Raw genomic sequence first — 9,041 nt, 5'->3', positions numbered from 1 at the left:
ATGTAAGACAAACAGCTTTATAAAAATGATTTCAATACCATACTTTTATTTGGTTACCAAGAACTAAAAATGATTTGTAAAAAAGAAAACATTTGTGACTGACTACCACCAAGGAAGAAATTAAATGTCAGATTATTTTGAGACTTGTATATAACTTCAATTCCCTGTCATATTTTTAGAAGGGTATCCTAATTTTGTATTTGTTGAAATTTAATCTCTAAAAGCTGTTCAGATGAAGTTCAGTTGAGTCAGTTTTGTGTTTTCAAAGAAAATTAAAAATCAGTCTTTCAATTTCTTAACAAAAATAAATTTCATAGACAGAAATAGAAAGTTCACTGATCAAAGAATTAAACATGTGACAAAGCAGTATAATAAATAGTGGTTATTATTTTGTGTATTGCCTATTGGAATGACTGATGATAAATAGCTCTTGTCCTATTTATTATGCATTAGCGGTTTTTCACTAACATGCATGTAACAGCGGAAAATATTATCTGATACCGGAATTACCAATCAGTGTTGTCTACACACACACACACACACACACACACACACACACTGACTTTTCTTTCAAAATACACAATATGTTTCTATATGCACATTTGTTTAATATGGAGCTGGTCAATTCTGTCAGTTTTAAGTAGACATAATTCTCTTTTCCTAGTATTTCTAACCAATGAGTATATAGATTATGATGTTATCTGTAATTTATTTAAAAATATAATTCTAATATAAGCAAGGAAGTTTTTTGGGTTTTGTTGTTGCTGTTGTCATTGTTGTTTTACTCAAAGGTGCAGGTGCCTCGAATGTGTTCCAGTATCACTCTGTTGATTGACTGAGTGGCTTCCAAAATATCTTCACAGTTTGTCTTTCCTAATATAATTGAAAGACTAAAATGAAATATAGCTTTGTGAGAATTGTAGTTAATTCTCCAGACTGATCTATCAAAAAATTCCTTTCTTGTGTTAAACCTCAAATTTTCCCACATTAGGATTAAACATAGGTCTTAATTTAACATTTTGTGAACACTGGAGATCACTTCTTCCATTTCACAAGGATTCTTATTTGGGGAAATTTAGTGCATCTGTCTCTCTCTTTTTTTTTTTTTTTTTTAAAGATTTTATTTATTTATTTGGCAGAGAGAGATCACAAGTAGGCAGAGAGGCAGGTAGAGAGAGAGAGGAGGAAGCAGGCTCCCTGCTGAGCAGAGAGCCCGATGCGGGACTCTATCCCAGGACCCTGAGATCATGACCTGAGCCAAAGGCAGCGGCTTAACCAACTGAGCCACCCAGGCGCCCAGTGCATCTGTGTGTTGACCTTCAGTTGACTCTTCTCCATGTAAAATTAATCTAATTATTTCTTTTGAACAAATAAAACATTTTATTTCTCTCACAATTTTACTATTTATTTTATATATGCTTGAAAATTACTGTGTCCCTAGACACCACGACTGATACTTAAAAATGAAATACACTACAAGTGTTTATGCTTTAATTCACATTCTTACAGTGTCCTATTCTTAAAGAAGGGCCATCTGTACCTCAATGTTTATAGCAGCAATGGCCACAACAGCCAAACTGTGGAAAGAACCAAGATGCCCTTCAACAGACAAATGGAAAAAGAAGATATGTCATATATACAATGGAGTATTATGCCTCCATCAGAAAGGATGAATACCCAACTTTTGTTATCAACATGGACAGAAATGGAAGAGATTATACTAAGTGAAATAAGTCAAGAAGAGAGAGTCAATTATCATATGGTTTTACTTACTTGTGGAGCATAAGGAATAACACAGAGGACATTGGGAGATGGAGAGGAGAAGTAAGTTGGGGGAAATCGGAGAGGGAGATGAACCATGATGAGACTGTGGACCAAACAAACTGCGGGTTTTGGAGGAGAGAAAGGTGGGGGATTGAGTGAGTGGTGGGTTGGTGGTGGGTATTAAGGAGGGCATGTATTGCATGGAGCACTGGGTGTGGTGTATATACAATAAATTTTGGAACACACACTACACACACACACACACACACAAATTAAATTAAATTTAATTTAAAAAATAAAGTGTCCTATTCTGAAAAATCACAAAAATTAAAAAAAATATATGGATATAACAAGGTTAAAAGCATATGATACAAAACTTATGTAAATAAATTCAATCAATCATTTAACAAACAACTAAATTGATGGGAATTTTAACTAGAGCACTAACAAAAGCAATACATACCTTAATTTTAAATAGCTCAATTAAATCTCCATTGAAAACTGTGCCTAACATCACTGTCATTTAATGTCCTGGATCATTATTTAGGGAGCTTCAGCTTCCTCTTTGGATCTATAGGTGATTCAGAAGTAATTTTTCTTCAATAAAAACCAGTTCCATCAAAATGTAGAATCTGATATTTGGTATAGCCTTCCTCACCAAACAATATTTTAACACAGTAATGAAATGAATTCATGGCTTCATTTTCTACACTGGCAATGTCATCATTTACATAAATATTTGGTGAAGATGTAGTAGTGTCTGAAGCCATTACTTATATAAAGTTTGCAACTTATGTGGAAATTTTAGATTTTTCTCCTTTAAGATTTTTATGAATTGCTGATTTTTTTCTTTTTCCTTTTTCTTGCTAAGACTTTCTTTTAAACTGTGTGAAAGTTGCTCCTGAATGTTTCATAATAATTAAGTATTTCAAAAATTGGAAAAAAATAAGTGTCTCATCTATAGAACACTGGCATCATTTTGGAATAAGTTATGGTTACAGACATGCTAATTTAATATAAAGCAACATAAAATATGAAGATTATGACAGAATAGATTATGCTCAGTATTTTAGTCTGCTTTATAAATTTAAGGTGTAATAAAGGAAGATTATCATAATATTTTAATTATTTTAGCTTTTGTTGCCTAAGTTTGAGATTTTTGGAAGTACTCATAACATCGATTGATATTATGCTCACCTGTCAAATAAAACTCTTGCTTTTATCCCCAAATGGTTTGGTCTAAACTATGTAATTCAAGAGTTCTACACCAAGAAGCCCTGAGGGGAATATGGTAGACTAGGAGGACACTAAACTCACCTTGTCCTACAGATACAGTAAGATAACACTTACAGCAGCCTAAATAACACAGAAAACAACCCAAGGACTGGCAGAATAAACTCCATAACTAAAGGTAGTGAAGAGGCCACACTGAGGAAGGTAGAAAGGGAAAGGACATGGTCTGGGAGCAATAGGGACCATCACCTTCCACTGTGGGTAGGATAGCTTGTAATGCAGAAAAAAATGGAAAACAGACTTTGACACCAGGGAGCCCAAGAAGGGGGAAGAGGAATTCCCATTATATTTGCCTTTGAAAGAAAATAGGGCTGAATTTTGTGAGTTCTTAACAACCATCAAACTTAAACCTTGGCACTTTAAACATTTTACAGGCTTGACTCTGGGAAAGCCTGGAAGGGTTAGGAAGCAGACTCCCCATCCAAAGAGACAGCAGGACAAACAGTTCAAGCAGATACAGCACAGAACAAGCAGTTTTAAAAACATTGGGAGCAAATGGGAGGGCCAGTCATTTGCTCATCTCAGAGCATGACCTATTAGACAGGGATTGTGGGCAGAACCCTCCAGGAACAAAGAAGCTGGAAGGCATCATTCCCTCCTCCATCTCCCAGCACAAAGAACGGCCACCTGCAGTAACCATTGCCCTCCTAACACTCCTTACCTAACTTGCTTGTACCAACCCCCACTCAACCCAGGACTTTGGCATATCTACCATTCCTGGTCACACTCACCTCTGTCCCTATGTTATGGGCCTCCTTCCCCCCAAAGACCAGCACAAACCCTGCCAACACCTTATCTCCATATGTGTGCCTTTGTAGGACCTCAATTTGGGTGGAAAGGGCAGGTCTCTTTTCACAAGAACACCATTGCTCCCCATGTTAAATTGCACCCTATCCCTGATGGGGACAAAACATTACCCCCAAAAACAAAGAGAGCCTCTGTAGACAACTGGACTGAAAGAAAAACAGGCCAAGACTCCACAGAAGAGCACATGAAATGCACATAGGAGACACTCCTTGAAGCACCAGGACCTGGGGAATGGGGACACTACACTGTAGGGCACTACAGGAGCTCTTCATGAAAATTATTATTATGAAAAGCAAGAGAAGTAGCTGATTTTCCTACCACACAAAAAGTCAGACAAAATGAGGAGACAGAGAAGTATCTCCAAAATGAAACACCAGGACCAAACCATAGCAAGAGACCAAAGTGAAATGTATATAAGTAATATGCTTGATAAGTAATTAAAAGTAATGATCATAAATATACTTATTGGATTGAGAAAGGAATGGAGGACATCAGGAGTGAGACCTTCAACACAGAGATAAAAAAGAACCAGCAGAGATCAATAAATGATATAAAAAATATACCTGATGGAATAAATAGCAGGCTAGATGAGACAGAAGAACAAATTAATGACTTGGAATACAAAGTAATGGGAAGAAACAAAGCTAAGCAAAGAAGAGGAAAGAAAATTATATAAATTGAGAATAGTTTTAGGGAATTCAGGGACTCTATTAGGTGTAATAACATTCACATAATGGAGATCTCAGAAGAAGAGAGAGATAAGAGAACAGAAAATTTATTTGAAGAAATAAAAGCTGAAAAGTTCCCCAGCCTGGGGAAGGAAACAGATATCCAAATACCGTAGGCACAGAAATGCCCCCCAAATTCAAGCAAGGAGGTCCACACCAAGACATAGTAATCAAAATTTCAAAAAGTAGCTATAAAGAAAAAAAGAATTAAAAGCAGGGGCACCTGCGTGGCCCAGTCATTAAGCATCTGCCTTTGGCTCAGGCCATGATCCTGGGGTCCTGGGATGGAGCTCCACATCAGGCTCCCTGTTCAGTGGGAAGCCTGCTTCTCCCTCTCCAATTCCCCTGCTTGTGTTCCCTATGTGTCACTATGTCTTTCTCTGCCAAATAAATAAATAAAATCTTTAAAAAAAATTTTTTTAAAGCAGCAAGAGAAAAGAATACAGTTACATACAAGGGGAAACCCCATAAGGATATCAGTAGATTTTTAAGCAGAAAATTTGCAGGCCAGAAGTGCAAAGAACAATATATTCAAAATACTGAAAGGGAAAATTCTGCAGCCAAGAATACTTTATCCAGAAATGTTATTATTGAGAGGAGAAGGAGAGATAAAGAGCTCCTCAGACAAACAAAAACTAAAGGAATTTATGACCACTAAACTAGGCACATAAGAAATAGTAATGGGGACTCTGTGAGCGGAAGGTAATGATCATAGGGAAAGTATAAAAAGTAAAACAAGAAACAAAAAACCCCACAAAAGCTATAAAAATAGAAATTTCTTCAAAATTCAGTCAAGGGATTTATAAAATAAAAGGATGTAATATATGACAACATACAACTGAAATATGGGGATGGGGGATAGTACTGAATGGATTTAAACTTAAGCAATAATTAACTTGATATAGACTGATATGTGCAGAAGATATTATACATAAACCTAATAGTAACCACAAATCAAAAACCAGTAATAGATTGACAAGGAATAAAGAAAATGGAATTCAAGCATATCACTAAAGAAAACCAAAAAGTTTTCTTTTTCTGCCATCTTGGAGCCTGTGGAGGTCTATTGGGAATAGGACTCCTACAATACCAAATAATATCTGGAAGGCTGTGGTCCAAGGCCATTTTTGCTGGCTATAAGCAGGGTCACTGCAACCATGGGGCACACACAGCTCTTCTTAAAATTGAAGGTGTATATGTTCAAGATGAAATGGAATTCTATCTAAGCAAGAGGTGTGCTCACAAGTACAAAGCAAAGAACAACACAGTGATTCCTGGTGGCAAACCAAACCAAACCAGAGTAATCTGGGAGAAAAGTAACTCATGTTCATGGAAACAGTGCTTCATGCCAAATTCTGAAGCAACCTTCCTGATAAAGCCATTGGCGGCAGAATCCGTGTGATGCTTTACCCATCATGGATTTAAAAATAATGAAAAGTAAATATATAAAGGTGTAGATTTGTAAAAAAAAATAATAATAATAATAATTTAAAAATTTTAAAAAAATTAAAAAGCCAACAAACCATAAAAGAGAGCAAGAGAAGAAAGGATCAGAAGAAACATAGAAACAACCCAAAAAATGAGTAACAAAATGGCAATAAATACATATCTATCAATAATTAATTTGAATGTAAATGGACTAAATGCTCCAATCAAAAGATATAGGGTGACAGAATGGATAAAACAAACAAACAAAAACAAGACCCATCTGTATGCTACCTACAATTGACTCATTTCAGACCTACAGACACCTGCAAACTGAAAGTGAGGGGATGGAGAAATATTTCTCATGCAAATGGATGTCAAAAGAAAGCAATACCTAAACAGGACAAAATAGACCTTCAAACAAAGACTGTAACAAGAGACAGAAGTGATACTATATAACAATAAAGGGGACAATCCAAAAGAAGATATAATAATTGTTAATATTGGAATATTTACAATTATTCCAATACATGGGAATACCCAAATACATAAAACAGTTAATACCAAACAAAAGAAACTAATTGATAATAAGACAATAATAATAGTGGACTTTACCACCCCACTTACATCAGTGGGCGATCATAGAAACAGAGAATTAACAAGGAAACAGTGGTTTTGAATGAACACTGAACCAGATGTATTTCATAGGCAATTTCAGAATATTCCATCTTAACACAGCAGAATGTACATTCCTTTCAAGTGCACATGGAACATTCTCCAGAGTAGATCACATATTAGACCTCAAAACAAGTTTCAACTAATTCAAAAATATCAGTCATTCCATGTATCTTTTGTGACTATAATGCTATGAAACTAGAAATCACCACAAGGAAAAATCTAGAAAGTGCACAAATATATGGAGGTTAAATAATATTCTACTAAAGAATTAATGGGTCAATCAGGAAATCAAAGAAGAAATCAAAAACTACATGGAAAGAAAAGGAAGTGAAAACACAATGGTCCAAAATCTTTGGGATACAGCAAAAGCACCTCAAAAAAGTTCTAAGAAGCAAGAAAAATCTCAAATAACCATGTAACCTTTTACCTAACAGAGCTAGAAAAAGAACAAACAAAGCCCAAACCCAGTAAATAGAAGAAAATAGTAAAGATTAGAGAAGAAATAAATATAATAGAAACTAAAACAAACAAAACAACACTACCACCACAAAACAATAGATCAATAAAACCAGAAGCTGGTTCTTAGAAAAGATCAACAAAATTGATGAACCTCCAGCAAGACCCATTAAAAAACAAAACAAAACATGCCAAAAACCCAGAGAAGTTCTAAATAAACAAAATCACAAATGAAGGAGGAAGAGAAATAACAACCAACACCACAGAAATACAAATGATTGTGAGAGAATATTATGAAAAACTATTTTATGAAAAACCCAACTCAGTGCTGGGTATGGAAAGAATATTATGAAAAACAAATTGGACAGTGACAGTTTATAAAGATGAATACATCCTTAGAAACATAAACTACCAAAACTAAACAGGAAGAAATAGAAAATTTGAATAGACCAATTAACTAGAGAAGAAACTGAATCAGTACTCAAAAAAACAACACAAAACAAAAAACTTCCAACAAATAAAATTCCACAACCATATGGTTTCACAGATGAATTCTAGTTAACATTTAAAGAAGAGTTAATACCCATTCTTCTCCAACTATTCTAAAAAATACAAGAGAAAGGAAAACTTCCAAATTTATTTTATGAGACCAGCTTCACCCTGATAACAAAACCAGACAAAGAACCACAAAAAAAGAGACAGGCCAATCTCTGTCCTGAATATAGATGAAAAAATCCTCAGTGAAATACTAGCAGACCAAATCCAAAAATACATTTAAAAAGTTGTGTACCATGATCAAGTGGGATTTATTCCTGGGATGCAAGGGTAGTTCAATATTCACAAAACAATCAATGTCTTAAGTCATATCAATAAGAGAAAGAGTAAAAACCATATGATCATTTCAATAGAAGCAACAAAGCATTTGACAAAGTACCACATCTATTAATGATAAAAACCGTCTGTGAAACAGGTCTAGAGGGAACTTAACATAGTAAAGGCCATATATGAAAAACCCATGGCCAACCATACTCAATGGTGAAAAACAGAGAGCTTTTCTCCTAAGGTCAGGAACAAGAAAAGGATGTCCACTCTCACCACTTTTATTCAACATAGTTCGGGAACTTCTACCCACCCAATCAGACAAAGAAAAGGAAGAGAAGGCATACAAATTGGTAAGGAAGAAGTAAAATTCTCTGTATTTGCAGATGGCATGGTACTATATAGAGTGAACCTTAAAGACTCCACCAAAATACTGCTAAAACAGATAAATGAATTTAGTAAAGTCTTTGGGTACAAAAATACAGATATTTATATATTAATAATGGAGAAGCAGAAAGTGAAATTAAGAAAAATTCCCATTAACAATTTCACCCAAAATAATAAAATAACTAGGAATAAACTTAACCAAAGAGGTAAAAGACCTATATTCTAAAAACTATAAAATACTGATGAAAGAAATTCAAGATAATGCAAAGAAATGAAAAGGCATTACAAGCTCATGGGTTAGAAGAAAAAATATTGTTAAAATGTCTATACTACCCAATGTAATTTACAGAGTAGATGATCAAAATATGAACATTTTTTTCACAGAACAAGAACAAACAATTCTAAAATTTGTGTGGAACCACAAAAGACCTCAAATAGCTAAAGCAATGTTGAAAAATAAAAACAAATGGGGAGGTATCATAATGCCAGATTTCAAGTTATATTACAAAGTGGTAGTAATTAAAACAGGTTGGTACGGGCACAAAAATGACACACAGATGAATAGAATAAAACAGAAATCGAATGAAACAGAAATCCTAGAAACAAACCCACAATTACATGGTTAATTATTCTTTGACAAAGGAGGACTGAATACAACAAATGGTGTTGGGAAAACCGGATAGC

General features: G+C 34.6%; 1 pseudogene across 1 annotated transcript; it reads left to right on the top strand.

Annotated features, from left to right (window-relative positions):
- The first annotated feature begins 1,858 nt into the window (after positions 1 to 1,858).
- LOC309849209 (large ribosomal subunit protein eL33 pseudogene) lies at positions 1,859 to 6,017 on the top strand (annotated as a pseudogene). Its single transcript has 2 exons — positions 1,859 to 1,919; positions 5,645 to 6,017. The product of its transcript is annotated as a large ribosomal subunit protein eL33 pseudogene (transcript).
- Positions 6,018 to 9,041: the final 3,024 nt, after the last annotated feature.

This window comes from Mustela nivalis (assembly GCF_964662115.1).
Source record: "Mustela nivalis genome assembly, chromosome: 15".
Lineage (NCBI taxonomy): Eukaryota > Metazoa > Chordata > Mammalia > Carnivora > Mustelidae > Mustela > Mustela nivalis.
The sequence above is the reverse complement of the archived record's forward strand: the minus strand, read 5'-3'. Positions and strand labels throughout refer to the sequence as shown.